Consider the following 16,289-nt stretch of genomic DNA (forward strand, 5'->3'; position numbering starts at 1 on the left):
AGAACCCTTCCTCTTTGTTCCTTGGTTCCAGTGTATTGTTCTACACATGCCTAAGTTCCCCCAATGCTTAGGTTTTTTGGAGGAGAAGCAGGACAGAATCTGAGTGCTCTTTACTTGTTCTTGAATCCCCAGTTTGAGCTAAAATCATCCAATTGGAGCTAAAAAAAAATTTGTACTTGGTCAAATTGAATTTAAACTGGAACATAGTTCTCATTAAGGGAGAGAAGAGAAGAGATCTTTAACATGAGGTATTAAAGTACCCTAAATGGAGAGAGAAGTGCTATCATCTTTAAAAAGGGGATGGCAGGGGGGCGCCTGGGTGGCTCAGTGGTTTGGGCTGCTGCCTTCGGCTCAGGTCATGATCTCAGGGTCCTGGGATCGAGCCCCGCATCGGGCTCTCTGCTCCGCAGGAAGCCTGCTTCCCTCTCTCTCTTTCTCTTTCTGCCTGCCTCTCTGCCTACTTGTGATCTCTGTCTGTCAAATAAATAAATAAAATCTTAAAAAAAGGGGGGGGGGATGGCAGGGCGCCTGGGTGGCTCAGTGGGTTAAGCCGCTGCCTTCGGCTCAGGTCATGATCTCAGGGTCCTGGGATCGAGTCCCGCATCGGGCTCTGCTCAGCAGGGAGCCCGCTTCCCTCTCTCTCTCTCTCTCTGCCTGCCTCTCCATCTACTTGTGATTTCTCTCTGTCAAATAAATAAATAAAATCTTTTTTTAAAAAAATGGGGGATGGCATCCTCATTTTGTTTCTCCTGTGATGTGGTCTATATATTGTCTGTTTAGTTAATTTCTGCTGATACATACTCTTTTCTCATGCTAGGAATTTTCTTCAAGCCATCTCTTTTTTTGTTTTTGTTCTTTAAAAAAAAACCCAAAAACCTTTTAAATGCAAAGTTTCCAGTTTGTGTTCCCATGTTTACCACATTTCCTTTTGGGAGCCTTTCTTTGTAGATAAACTTTGGATACTAATTTGAATGCCTTTTATGTGCTTTCAGGTTGCCTATGTTAGTGACAGTCTCATGGAACCCCTGATACTTGATTTGTGCTGGGCCAGTAGATCTTTACTCCATCCATTAGGAGGTGGGCGGGTGGTTTCTACTGCAGACCTGCTGAACATTCCCAGTATTGAGAGAAAACCAAAGAAACCCCCTTTCTTTGCCCATGTGTTACATGTTTACATGCAAGGAAGGAGATTACCAGGAGCCTAAAGATGATCACTGACTTGGCCAAGCCCTGGATACTCTTGGCTCAGGGCAGCTCAGCTCCAGAGCAGCTACTGTTTGACCTTTGGAGTCATCTTTGCTAAGAGGGCACAGTAGCGTGTGATACTACTACAGAGACAGGGTTATCAGGGAAGAAAAGGCTTGGTGTCTGTTGGAGAGAGAATCCCTCTAAGCATCTTGTTACCTCCAAGAATAGGTCAGTGTTATATTTGCGTGGTTAACAGGATTGCTGTTCACTTGTCTGATGGCTGAAGTTAATCTAAGCTCATCAACATTTTAGAAACATTGCTTACTTTACATGGTGTGACTCCCCTGGGGTACTTTTAGACCAGAGAGAGTCTGAAATAAAAATTCAGGTGATCTCTTATTATGGTTTTAAACAAATTTGGAGGTTGTGGAAATAATCATCTGGGGGGTTTTTGCCTGTACTTTTGAAAGACCCTCTGAGGCAAGACTTTTTCTTTTTCTTTTTTTTCTTTTTTTCTTTTTCTTTCTTTATTTATTTATTTGACACAGAGAGAGAGATCACAAGTAGGCAGAGAGACAGGCAGAGGGGGAAGCAGGGTCCCCATGGAGGAGAGAGCCCTATGCGGGGCTCTATGTCAGGACTCTGAGATCGGTACCTGAGCCGAAAGCAGAGGCCCAACCCACTGAGGAGGCACCCAGGTGCCCGGAGGCAAGACCTTTAAAGAAGTTAATTCTTCCTCATTTGTTGTGTTGATGTAGGTCAGAGAGAAAATGCTGGTGTGACAAACAGGAGAAGCAAATTCTAAGACCTCTGAGACAGGTCAAGATATGTTCCTAACTGGTGGCAGCAGCCTCAAATTTGGGAATGGAGTCCACGTGGGGTCTCCGTGCACTCTGTGGGCATGGCATGCTCCTCCCCAGAGCATTTTGGCTCTTGGCTGGGTCAGGGTGTCCTCGACAGCTTGCGGCCGCGAGCCCAAGAACTGTGGTCCACCGCCCATGCACCACTGCTTCAGACTGCATCTCTTCTAGAAACCCAGTTCCTAGACTATCCGTTGTGAGGCTAGCTTATTGCATTTTCCTTATTACAAAAATGCTGGCAGTATTAGCACTTTATAGGTACCCCATTCCTTTGCAAAGAACTTAAAGAAATTTCTCTACAGAAACAGTAAGAATTTCCATATTGGCTCTCCATTTCCCCCTCACCCCCACTATTAAAAAAAAAAAACAAAAACAAAAAACCACTTTCCCACTCCTTCTCTGAAGCTGCTAGCATTAAAAAAGAACAAGGAGAGGATCCTTTAATGATAACCACTAAGCACCAAATACATTATTGTTTTACATCTGGAGTTTTAGAAAGGAAATGTACAAAGGTAATCCAGCCTTGTAAAGTGCTTTGTCAACATCACTGCCATGTTGTTCTTGAGGTGCCTTGGTATAATAGAATTCATGCAGGCAATTTATCTTCGGCTTGCCATTTTTGTGTGTGGGTCTACACCCTTAATATGGGCACATTCTGCCACTCTCCTGATGATAATCTTTTCCCCCAGTTGGTAATCCAGAGGTTAACTTAGGCTGTTTTCGACTCCATTTGCCTCCTTTACTCCTTTGTTTAATAGAGGTGTGCACCGCATCATGGTGAAGTATTCTGGTGTAGTTGCTCGGCATTTGAGAGCACATCAGCTAATAGCACATCAGCTAATAATCCCAGAAGTACCCGCCACAGAGCATTTGTCGTTGGTTTAAAAACTTGCAAGCTAGAATGGTTAAGATACAGATGCTTTCTCTGAGCCTTCTTATCTCCTAAAAAGACACAGGTCATTCTGACAGGTGAAACAAGTCTGGGCAAATATGCAACATTGATCTAATCAGCAGGAAGGAGAGCAATATTTTCACTGGTGCTGCCTTTTACCGGCATCATTAAAGGCTCCCATTACTCTTTTATTAGAGGTTCCCTCTCTTCCTTATCAGATTACAGAATGAACATAACTCACAGCAGTGATTTGATCTCTTGTTAAAGAGGATTACAGCTTTGCATTAACTCGGATTGACACAGTTTATAATTCGCTTGTTGATACTCAGGCGGGCGGCATCCCGTGTTTGACCCCCCAGCAGTGCTGAGGGGAAAGGACCCCCATATATCATCATTAAAGATGGCGTCCAGCACAGAGATAGGAGGCATGGGGCCTTCCTCCTCCTCCAGTAATGTCAGAAAGGACAAAGGAAACATTCTCAAGTTCAAAGCTGAGATGTGGGCCAGAGTGTTAAAACTGGATTGGAAACTGTGATTGTTTCTTCTGTTTTTCCTGATTTGCTGCTGTTCAGTCTTACACAATTCTGGTGAATTTGCATTCTTAAATTGAAGCCTTGGTTCCAAGCAGTATGTAGAGTGATAAAAGCACATCTTCTAGAAGGAGACTGTAGATGCTGAACAGATAAATCTTTCCTCAAAATGGGGCTTCTTGACTAAAGTTCTCATTTCGGTTAAATTCCTATCATTTCTTCAAAGGATTGTGAATCCCCCCCCCCCCCAAAAAGGATCTTTCACATTCTTTAAAGTGGATGTAAATATTTCTCTTAAGGACTTTACTGTTTTTAAGTTCTGGCATTTTATTATTACTGCCTTTTAAAATACAATATCATAGAATAATGTATTAATCACAGCTAAATATCCTGCAAGTGGGTAGGCAATAGCTAAATGTTTTTTACCTTAATTTAGATTAGGTCCTGCATTTCCCACAATGATCACTGAGCCAACGTAAGGTTGCTATGATATGTAGACCATTTCTGTTTCTAAGTGCCTTCATCCTTTGCTCTGAGTTATCCACCCTAAGTCTGCTATCCTGTACCCTTCATGTACCTTTTTCATAATCCTTAAACCACTGAAGTGGTTGACATTATCTTCCTTTTATGATAAGAATACTGGGGCATAGGCGCGCCTGGGGGGGCTCCAGTGGGTTAAGCCTCTGCCTTCTGTTCAGGTCATGAGCTCAGGGTCCTGGGATCAAGCCCCGCATCGGACTCTCTGTTTGGCAGGGAGCCTGCTTCCTCCTCTCTCTGCCTGCCTCTCTGCCTACTTGTGATCTCTGTCAAATAAATAAATAAAATCTTAAAAAAGAAAAAGAAAAAGAATAACATACTGAAGCATAGAGCAATTAAGTAACTGGCCCAAGTTAAATAGCAAGTAACTAATGGAGCTGGTCTGTGCATTTGGGAATGTGAATTCAAACCTGCTGCTGTTTCCAAAGCATCAGCAAGCTTTTAGAAATGTCTAGAATGATGTGCCAGAGGGAAACTCCTTCTCCCCATCTTCAATATACATATAAGAACATTTTCTTAATTAAAAATTTGTTTTGGGGGTGGGCAAGAAAGACTCATTTGGATTAAAACAATTTTTTCTTTTCCTTTTCTTCTTTTAAAATAGAGAAGCTTTTTAAAAGGCTGGGGGTTGCCTAACAAGTCATTCACATCTTAGTATGAATCACTGAACTTCCGGACCTGCTCTTATGCTTACACCGTTCATCTGATTACAAAGACCCTAAACTTTATAGGCAGCTTTGAAAACCAAGTTAGAGTATTCAGGTAGCTTGCCCTTACAGTTCTCCCTCTGCCATATTCGGGTACTTGTCACCTTCCCTTAGAGACAGTATCTTCTTTTTTTTCCTGTAATAAAAACAATACATGCATATGGAAGGAAATTTAGAAAATACCGAAAGGACAAAGAAAAATTCATCTGTTATGTGCTGTTGAGATTGAATGTTAATACTTTATGTTTTCTTGCAGAATTTTTGTGTGTATGTGTTTTATAAAGGTCTATATCTATTTATATATATATGTTTGAATCCCTTTTCCTGGTTAACTTTATGTTATAAGCATTTTAACACCATTAAGTTTTTTAAAGCTATTATAATAACTTTATAATATCCAGTTATGAAATACTGTTGGACATTTAGGTCGTTTCTGTTTAAGTAATACTGCAGTGAACATATTTGTACAGAAGTCTATATTTTAAGTCTTGCTGTGTCTTTAGAATAGATTCTTAGAAGGGCAGTTCTAGGGTCAGGGGTGTAACTTTCTCATGATTCTCGATCAGTTGTACTAATTTACATGCCTCTGCTCCCTTGCCAGCTGAGGCTTGTCATTACACCTTTAGTAATATGGAGGGTTATGTTTCAAAAGTATTTTCTGTTTTGATGTGCTAAAAGTTACTTACTTTTTTGTAAGTTGATAACAACTGACAGACACTTTACTGACCTACGCTGTGTTAGGCACTGAACTAAGTATCTAATGATTATTTTCTCATACAATAGTAAACTTGAAGAGTCCATGTATTTTTTAATCATTCATATTTCTGCTTTATCATTTCATTATTTTTCTTTTGGGTTTTAGTTTTGCTTTGCAATTTGTATGAATTTTTTTTGTTATGGTTATGTGTTATGGTTCATATTTTTTGAAGATTTTTTCCCATTTTGCTTGCCTGTTAATATATGTTCAATGGTCTGTACTGACTGTCTCTCTTTTTGAGTCAAACTATTTTTTATACTCCCCACTTGGACTGTTGCACCAACAGTCTCTTAACCACCCAGTCTGATCTAATCAGGTGTGTGTGTCTTGCCAGGTAAGACCTTCCTAGAACACCGCTTCAAGCATGCTAGTCCTCATTGTCTATAGAATTGAACCAGTACTCTCGACCCTGCGCCTCAAGGCTTTGCTCCCTTTGTCCCCTCATCATGTTTCAGTATGCACCCTTGTGCTGGCCCCACAACACCTACCCCCCAGCCGCTCCTTGTACTCTCCTCTCTTCATTCTGCTTACTTAACCCGCTGTCTCCTCACCCCTTCCCCACCTTGGTCCCTGCCTGTTGGGATGTTCATAGTCTTTGACAACACCAGCCTTTCCTGGGAGATTCCCCATTTCATACTGAGCTGGGGGACTCACACTTCCCTGAACCCCTACTTTATTTGTTCTCCATTAATGCTATTATTTATTACAGCCCACAGAAGCATTGATGGGGGTTTTCTTCTCACTAGAACACTAAACTTATGGGGCCCCTGGCTGGCTCAGTTAGAGAGCATGTGACTCTTATTCTCCAGGTCATGAGTTTGAGCCCCACATTGGGTGTAGAGATCACTTAAATAAGTAAACTTTAGGGGAAAAAAAAAGAACATTTAACTTGTAAGTCAAAGTAGTGTGTATATGTTTACTGTAATCCCATATTTGGCTTTGTATCAGAGTTTAATGCTCATACATTTGGAATAATTTATTTTTATTCTAGTTCTATCTTGCCTTATTGTATAACATTTTGGTAGCACGAGTATTATTTGCAAAACCATATAATGTCCAGCTGATGTCAGGCTCTCAAAGATAGAGAATTTTGCCCTGGCTCTCAGATGGCATGATGCAGAGGAGGGTTTCCTCTGTGACTTTGTCTCCTTCTTTACGAAGCCAAAATAGTCCTTGTTCATGAGAGTCTCGAGGACAAAATGTTCTTTAAAATTTTTTTGTTTCTGAGGACTATTTTAAATGTAATCTGTTCAAAAATCTAAATAAAGAAAATGTATGTTGACACATGGGTAAATACTGTATCATCCCTTTGCCTTCAGCACAAACATACCCATTTCTGTGCAAACCTGAAAAAAGTTGGCTGTAAGTCTTCTGTCTGAAATGTCTTTAAAGGCTTTCAGCTTATAAGTCTATTTACAGTTTGCTGGTAAGACTGTTTTTGCAAACAGTCCTATAAGACAAATGAACAAACGTTTTTGCCTCTCTTACCGAAATCTCCAAATCCTCCAACTCTGCTAATAACCTTTCCCCAGCTCCCCTAGCACCCTGTACCTGTCCAGATCGCATACTGTGCTCGCTGCCTGGTCGTGCCCCTAGTTAGCTATGGGTTCCCTCTCCAAACCGAAACACGGCAACCCTCAAGCGCCAGTTCCATATTTTGTTCTTAGCCCTTGGGCATGTTGGAAGAGCACCAGAAATGAGGAGTCTAGCTCTGGGACTTCTTGTTTCCAACCCTTTACGTAGAGAGTTTTTGAGGTCATTTTTATGGAGGATGAACCTTGGGAAAAGATCTTTCACAAACACTCTTGAATTTCTATCACTTCCAAGAACACACACCATGAACTTCGTATTCCATAGGTTTCCTCCTGTCCATGTTGGCTGTGGGATCTACACTGGGTCTGTTTTCTGGTGGCCTGCCTACTAATTATTAGTTACTACGGAAACAAGGAGACTGTAGACAGGGCTCTGCGATGACCAGTTACAGCTTAGATTGGTTTTTCGGACTGCTCTCGGGATTCGGGATTCGTGTGGTTTAAGAAGAAAACAGTGTAGAATGAATTCTGGACGTGCATTAGCAAGGTGTAACAGTCCCTGGTTACCTTTGTTATTTTTAGTGTGGATAGTAAGTGTCAAACCAGAAAAGGATATTTAGATAAAGGGCATTGCCTCATTGTAGTTTGAGTTCAAGGTGCTGGGATGAGCAGCATCTGTAATGGGAAGCTATTACTAACTACCCTGGAAATGAGGTCTTGAATGAGCCATAACCACACCTTGTGTTTTATCCATTGTCTCCCTCTGGGGAGCAGAACACTTTATAAACATTAACTCTTTTACCCTCTGGGCACCTCCACTTAAAAGGTAAATAAGACTGAAGGCTCTTTCTTCTCCAATATAGATGAGGCAACATCAGCCCAGTGAGGGAAATTACTTGATCAGAGGCAGGGGAGGCTTAGTAGCCTGAGGTGTTTGGAGTCCCAGCAGTGGACCTGGACAGCATGGCTGCCGCTGACACCCAGGAGACTGCCGCTCTGTGTGGTTCCCCTTTCTGCTTCTCAGCCTGGTGGGGGCTGGGCCTTTGTCTCACGTGGAATGTGAGATGCTGCAGAGACTCACGCACGATTGTTCTTCAGCGCTTTGTGCTCCTTTATAAGAAAGAAGAAATCGATACACATTTTCTCCTACACGCACTTGGCAGCACTACGCACTTGGCAGCACTCCGCCTCCTCACCTACCTCCCAGGCCTACTGGGGAGGCACAGCTATGCAACAGAACAGATCCCACCAGCTGCCTGGGGCAGAGATACAAACTATCATTTTGCCCTTAGCAGTTAGGCTTTTTAAAACCAGTCTTCTCGCTGGCCAAGGTCATCAAACTGCTGGCTTTGGTGACTGGCTGGTGACCCAGCTTGGGGGAGATGCCCTGTTGCAGACACCCAGAGGCGTCTGCAGGGTCCTGGTTACTGCTCCTAGGGAAAGCTGACGTGGCAGATGTCTGGGACAAACCTTTTTTTTTTTTTTTTTTTTACCCAAATTTCCCATTTACAGAGAAGAGGAAAAAGTAATTCTTTGAAGGATCCTACTAGAACCCAAAAAAGATTGACAGATGGAGGGCATCTGCTTTCATTTTATCAACTAATACAAGTAAACTGTTCAAGCCAGAGCTCCATCTCAGGGTGTATTTTATTTTTGAATCAGAAGATGGGGTATGGATACCTGTAACTCGGAGGTACCTGCCATTAAGCACCTAAGTGTGGGACAGTGAATGATGAAGACTTTGCTGTCATTATTAATGGGTGGTGGTTTAGGTGACAGCCAGCATAGCCTTATAGGGCCAGAGGGCACAGTGCCAAGGTGAGGGCATCAGAGCCCAGCCATGGTGCTTGTTAGAGCTGAGGGCATTGATGAGATTGCCAGGGGACGGTGGGAGAGGCCAGAGAGGAGGGCAGAGAACAGAAGCTAGAAGATGGTCTACACTCCCGGCCAGGAGGAATATGAAAAAGACAAAGAGGGAGGAGGAGCAAAGGAGAGCACAACATCCTTGCACCCCGGGCAGAGAGTGTCAGGACTTGGGGGTCAGCAGCTAGGAGCCTGGCCCTGAGGGCCCACTGGTACCTTATACCCCTCCTTCAGGGTTGGCGCCTGGCCTTTGTGTGCTCCCTGGTCACACTCTTTTTGTTGGGAGTTGTACGGGGCTTTTCTAGTTAAACAAGTTCTCCTGCTGATCGCCAGGAGTCATAGAAACCCTTGCCGAAACTGTGGATTGCCAGTAAATACCTTCACTAATTTCCATGTGTTCTGACTCCCAAAATTAGGATTTCAACTGGAGCTGAGAGATGAAGCACACGCTGCCCCCCCCCCAGGCACTGGGTCGCAGGGCAGCAGCCTTGATAGGGACACAAATGTAACTCACGTGTCAGTCTCCCCTTCAGTGCAGTTGGAGGAAGTGATTCACGTCTAAGCAGTGAAGCATCCCCGGGCTTTTAACAGGAGCTGTGAGAGGGGCTGCTGTTTGAACAAGGAGCTTCATCTTCCTGAAGCCAGCAGTCACAAAACCGTAAACACAACACCGGCCAACTCTATTGCCGGGATCGCGGGGGCCTGACGTTAATATTAAACATCTCCAGCAAGGCAGAGAGCTCTGCAGCCCAGCCACAGAATAAAAATAAATAAAAATAAAGAGAAAACCCTGCTAAAAGCGGTGAGATGATTTGTCGTCTTTCCTGAGCGAGGCCATTTGTCTTCTCTCGCATCAAATCTGTTATAAAACAGTCAAACTGTGAAAGTGGAAATCATCCCAGGAATATGGAATATTAATGCACAGGAAGGGAGGCCACATCCCTTTTGTCTACAGTGCCAGTGTCATCTCCCATCCCTGGCCACCACCAACCCTTTTAATGCTAGTCCACCAAGGTAAATTATTTTTCTTTAGAAAAATTTGAAAGACTTAAAGCTGGTGGTAGGGATGACAGAAGTTTCAAGTATTTGTCTTCCTTTGTTTGAGCAAAGTTGAGTGTAGCTGACTTGGGAACCAGGAAGGAGTCTGAGCGAGGAACCCTGTGTAGATTCGGCCCTCGGTGCCATCTCTCCTGGCCTTCTTCCCTTTCCTTACTTTCCCGAGCCTTTCAGTTCCTTTGTTTGGGCCCTCAACCCACTTTTCTGAACATTTATAAATCTCCAGTCTGTCTGATCTTTAGGAGACAGGCCAGAGGCCGTATGTCACCATCTGTAATTTAAAGCTGCAGAGCTAAAAGCATTTGCAGAGGTTTGAAGGACCTAGTTCTGACCCGACCAAAAGAGTGAATTGGAACAGACCTTCTAGAGTCTCCTTCCAGCACGGGGAAGATGGTGATGAGAGCAGACACACTAGGTAATTTACGGGCGCAGTTTGCTGGAAGCCAAGCCACTGGCCAAGGCCTTAGAACTGGGTCGTGTACTGCCACCTCGTGGCAGATTCGGGCAGCTGCTTGGAGACTTGCCTTGTCTCCAGATTAGGTAATTAGCCACGGATGTGGGCATCCTTCGAGTCCTGTCTACTTTGCTCTAACTTGATCTGTTAAGAAATAAGTCCTAGGTAAGAGAAGGCTGCTTTCTTTCCTTTTTACCTCATTTCTTGGGTGCAAGGGGAGGGCCGTGTATGTGGGGGCGGGGGTTGGTATGGAATTGTGATGAGATTTCAGGAAAGGAGCCTGTGATCCACTTATTGTTGCCAGGGGATGTTGGGAGGAGAGCAAGTTAGAGTTAAGTGCTGACCTCCTGGCTACCTTCAGGAATCCTAAATTTTCCACTGTCATATCCTCTATGTTGTCCTAAGAGCTGCATGTATCTCTTCCCTTGGCTTGCGTCCCTAACAGTCCAGTCTTGGAGACAGGTTCTAGCACATGTCCCTGCCTCTGATGTTGTTCCTGGGACGGGTTAGGGTTTACCCTCTGCCTCAGCCCCCAAAGAGCACAGGGCAGTTGCTTGCCATGTGGATTGGTATATTTCCCCTGCTAAGTCACAGAAGCATTTCTCAAGCACCTTTGTCTCACCTGTAAAGTCACTGATACAGGGTAGAATGGCTCTGGGTCAGAGAAAGCAGAGGGAATGAAAGATTAAAGGAAGGTACCATCTTGTGTCTCATGTTTTGAGGAGCTGACCACAAAGCGTTCAGAGGGTCAGGCTCCGGAGGGTCCCTTTGTTTGGGGTCAGTGGTGTGTGTCTAGCGAGAATTGGCAAGATGTCTTGTTGCCAATCAGGGAGAGCCGAAGCCCCGTGAGGGCAGGGGAAGTGTGCGCCGAGGGCAGTGCGGGGAGGGAGCCCCGTCCTGCCCACTCTGGACCAGCAGGGCTGTGCTGGGCAGGGAGGGCGCAAGGACCTGAGCCTTGGGGCCTCTCCTGGCTTTGTCTCAGCGGGAAGGAAGGGGCTCTCTGCACCTCGTGAGGAACAGATCTGGTTCGGAACAGATCTGGTTCTCAGAGGGCCTCCAATCATTGAAGCGTGGCTGCGGGACGAGCGGTCCGTGGGGTCTGTGTCTGGGCTCCGGAGGGCCGGTGGGCCTCAGCGTCCAGCCAGCCCAGCAGGCGCTTCTCCTCTCGCTTGGGCCTTGCCGGCTGCCCCAGAACCAGATGAGGCTCATGTGGGGCCTTCAGGGGGCTGGTGTGAGGTGGGGGCTCCCCTTCGTCATGTTTGTCAGCCTCCGCGGCTCTAGGAGGTCAGCTCTTCCCAGAACACAAAGGTGAGGGAAGGCTGGCGGCGGTAGCATCACCAGTGACTCTCCAGTGCAGGTGTCTGTCACCCGAGCCCCTGCCGGTCCATGGGAGTTGCTGTTCCTGTGCTTCCTGCACTGACCCCTAAGGATTTGGGTTCGTGTGGATTCCAAGGTGGGAGGAAGCTCTCTTGTGTGCTCCTGCATCCTGTGGTTCTCCCACGGCCACGCAGGGAGCCAGTGCCAGGCGAGGGGTGGGGGCACGGGCTGTGTGGGGACGGGGCCGGTGCAAGGAGGAAGGGCCACAACGCACCCTGGGATGTGTCTGGGTACGCAGGAAGAGCCCCCGCACACACACCATGAAGCAACAAACGAACAATTTCAGATTAGTCAAGGTCAAATGACGTGTGTGAGTCTAATCTGGAGAGCAGCACTGCGGTCTCCAGCAGCCCGTTCGGAGGCCCGGCGCACAGCCCCGACTGCAGCACTGGCTCGGAGAGTGCCCTGTGCTTTGCTCTCTGCCTGCCTCTGGCCATGGGGACAGGTGGATAGAGCTCGGGGCTGGCTCCGCAGCTTTGGGGTCTGGGGACAACATAGTGCGCCTCCTGGCCCTGGGTGCTGCAGGCCCCTGACCTGGCGAGTTGAAAGGCCACACAGATCCTGTACCGGTGTGATGGGCTGCTTTGCGCCGACTGCCCCGACGGCAGCAGGGACAACTCTTGTTTCTGTCACAGTCAGTGGGAGGAGCACAGGAAGAGCTGAAAGGAGCGTGGGGGGGGGGGGCACACTTGAGGCTGCAGTCTCCCTTGGGCGCTGCCTGTCCCCACCTCACTGGGCTGCTCCAAACTCGCCCTCCGCCCCAGTGACTGTACTCTGTGACCCCCTCTGCTGCCATACTTTGAGTCTCTTCAGAAAAATCAGGTCATAAATAAGCCAAATTCTAACACACACACACACATTCTGTCTTTATGGAAAATGGCTGCTAATCCATGATCATTTTTTTTCCAGAAACAGGTTTTATGATAATATAGTAAAAATATTAAATTAGAAAATGCCTCACTAAGGGTTATAAAACCTTACTACACTAGAGATAGGTAATTATCCCCTCTACAGCCTAAATGACAGTTTAAAAGAAATAAAAATGTTAGTGCTCATTACTTGCTTTTGTAGGTTGCAATAAAGGGTAAGTTAAATTTTAATTCAAGGAAGGGCCCCTGCTATCGACCTTCTACCTTAGGTCCAAGTCTTGTTAATTACTCCGTAGGTTATTCTCCTGCATGATACGGACATTAATACATTTTCCACAGTGGACATTCCCACTGGCCAGTGAGGCCGGGAGTGTGGGGGAAGGGTAACCCGGGGGGAGGTGTTTCAGCTCAGTGATTCAAATCTTGATTCTTGAAGTGATAGGGAGCAGGAATTACGCTTTTTTTTTTTTTTTTTAAACTAAGTTCATTATGCATAGCCTTAAGGGGACCTCAAGTATTAAACTATACACTTACCCTAGAAAATCAGATGGAGACAAGGTTAACCTGAAGGATTGATAGTTGAGCTTCTCTGCATGGCTAAATCCCGGTTAGGAAGGATGGTGCGGGGGGAGATGTTCCGAGTGGCAGAAGGCAGTCCAGCCCTCTGTCCCATGGTGCCTTTTTATCACCCAGTTTTATTTTTAGTTTTGTGGACAGGCTCCTTTTCTGTGAAAATGCCTTTCCCTTTCCCTCAGCACTGACACCATGTCACGTGCTGTGTGCATGTTGGGGGGAGGGGACGCTGTGCTTCGGGCCCTGAGTCTTCATGCTGGGTGGGGTATGCAGAGACTCCCCGAGGGGAAGGGACATACACATTTTTTGGGAATCAGTTCCCAGCTGTGTGCTCTTACCCCACTCAGGGTAAGAGTGGGGCGGCTGGAGAAGGCACCTAGACCGGGGTCTCCAGTCTCACCTCTCACAGCGCCCCCCACCCACTGAGCAACCCGCCATGCCCCTCCTCTCTCTGACTTGAAGGGTTCCCACCCAGGCACCGAGCGGGGGCGTGCCTCACAGCACTGAGGCGGGCGGGAATTGAGAACAGAGGGCACCGGCACTAGGTGACAAGGCCCTGTGGCTCCGAGGGTTCCAGGGCTTTATTTCCTACAAAGCTGCAAGACAACCTAATTGAGCTGTCAGCTGGCACATCATTAAAACAGTTTTTGGTGGTAGATCACTATGTGATGTTGGGGGGCAGGTAATTCAGAAGGAATCAAAAGAATTGGGGGACGTTGCTGTCACAAAACTCCCCTGTCCCCGTCTGCTTGTCCATGTGATGAAGTTTCTCTGCACTTGCGTCTGCAAAAACCAACAGAAAAAGCCTGGATGCTGAGCGTTCTTTCATTCTGGAGATAAATACTGTTCACCATGAGTGCATGACTGGCCCCGTCCATATTATGAAGACGTGCAGTTCCAGCAATGCTTTATACAGTTACCGTAATAAATTTTCACCAAAATTATAATACATTTTATTTAACTGTTGTTGTATATGTCTGTTGTATCCGGATAATAATTGTGTAATAATGACACAATCCAGAAGTATTTTTTTAATTACTTAAAGCCTTACGGTGTCAAGAAATGAAAATATTTTTAACTTCTGAAATTTCATAAAAAGTGTTTCAATTTGCATACTTATTTTTTGTGGCCAAGAAGTGTAATAGGGTGATCAATAAAAGACTTTCAAGCATAAAACAATTAGGACAAAAATCTGTAGGGAGAAATCAAATGGAAATACAAGTTTAAGAAAGGAAAGAACGCTGTAAAATTGCCAAGGAGAAGAGTATGTTCATATGTTATTTAAATGAACGATGATCGGTATCAAGTCAGGATGGCGCGAACATCGCTATCGGGTGCTTTACAGAAGAAATGAGCGAGTTTTATTCCAGAAGTTAGTATTCACAAGACTCTGATAATTATGTCCTTTGTGACTAGTAAATTTATTGAGAAAAACTGTGTGTGTGAGGGGGCTGCTGTAGTGGTGTTGTAGAACTCTTGCAGGAGGTGGGCAGACAGATGCGGGGCCCGGGCTGCGGCCGCGTTGCCCCCTGCCCGCCCCACAGGCCACTGCAAAGAGCGTCTGCAGGGAACCATGTGCTGGAGCTGCACAGAGCAGACCAGTTGGTGCTGGGGGTCTTCATCCTATAGGTGATTTTGGGGGGTGTGTGGTGTCCCGTTGGGGCTAAGAAACAGCAGGGCGAGGGGGGAACGGGAACATCAGTTGGAGGCTGTCACCTTACTCTTGGCCAGCGATGGTGAGGCTAGAATGGGGGGGGCTAGGTGGGAGCAGGGGAGTTGAAGATGCTGTGGGGGTAGAGCCGGTCACTGAGGAAGACCCAGAGCTGCAGTGACATTGGAGGTCTTAGATTGGAATCATCCCTTCCTCTTAGTGTTTGTGTGTGTGTGTGTGTGTGTCTCTCTCTCAAACTGTTTTAAAAGATCCAGACCCCTCAGCCTTCCAAGTTGCTTTGCCATGAACAGCTGCATATGTTTGTCAGCTTTGTCCACCTGAGTGTGAAATGATGTTCTATCAAAACATGGGTTTCAGCATTTCACTCGGCGCTCCTGACACGTGAACCCTGCTGCGGCCGGTAACTGGCGCAGGGCCGGGTGCTGAGCGGAGGCCCTTGGTGGCAGTAATGACGGGGGCCGGGCTGGCGAGCGGGGCCCTCACCAGCCCACGCAGCCCTAAAGCCAGACTGCCCTTCTTGTCCCGGCCGCTCTCCCCTCCGTGCCGTTTCATTGTGTGTGGAAATGACCAGAGAGACTTGTGCTTATGGGCAATTGGCCACCGTGAGATCCCGGGAAGCTCGCGCTGGGCCCAGCTGTCCTCCGGGTGATGGAGCTGGTGATTTGGAAGTCTCGGCCTCTGGAAGTGAGGCCGCCTGCCTCTTGTTGGCCTCTGGTCCGAAGCGCCTTCAACCCAGCTTGTACTTGTGGGCTGGCCAGTGCAGGCTGGCAGGTGTGCATGGCCGGAGGAACAAAAGAGCCGAGCTCCAGGTGAGGCTGTGGCCCTTGTCTCTGGGCCACAGATCTGGTCCACAGCTCAGGGGCAGCTGCTGGCAAATTCTTGGGTAAAATCTCTGTGATCATCCTGGAGATCTGCTATTTGCGCACCTGTACTTCTTTGCCTGCCTTGTGGTCCCCAGCAGGAAAGGGTCAGGCTGCATTCTGGGCACCTGCGATTTCTTTAGGATTTTTCCTTTTCTAGAAGTCTTAATATGCTTCTTTTATTGCTGGACTTCCTTAAGATGGTACCTCTGTTTCCACATACCACCCTCGCAGGATGACTTCATACACAGACTGAGAAGTTTTTGTGTTGCAGCCTTGTTAACCCGAAATAGCTATTTGAAGGGTGGTGGTTTGGTGTTTTGTTCTGTTTGGAAAGTCAGATTTGCTGAAGATGGCTCTCGAGTAATGAGGGCACTTTTATAAGCCTATTCTCTTAGCCAGCATGTCAGGCTGTCTTTTAGGGTGAGCTCTTGAAAGTATAAAACAGCTTTCTTGTGGGGTCATTCCCTGGCTGGCCCTCAACCATAGCTGTGTGTGCCTGGCCTCCCTCTGTGGGCGTTAGTGGTGCAACCTTCCTGCAGGGGCAGCTGTGGGTCACCTG

General features: G+C 46.5%; 1 protein-coding gene across 1 annotated transcript in view; it reads left to right on the forward strand.

The window, feature by feature from the left end:
- AATF (apoptosis antagonizing transcription factor) overlaps nt 1–16,289 on the forward strand; it is a 98,621-nt gene that overhangs the window by 81,109 nt on the left and 1,223 nt on the right. The window lies entirely within an intron of this gene.

Source organism: Mustela putorius, unplaced genomic scaffold (genome assembly GCF_011764305.1).
Source record: "Mustela putorius furo isolate JIRA1106 unplaced genomic scaffold, ASM1176430v1.1 tig00003962_pilon_pilon_pilon, whole genome shotgun sequence".
NCBI lineage: Eukaryota > Metazoa > Chordata > Mammalia > Carnivora > Mustelidae > Mustela > Mustela putorius.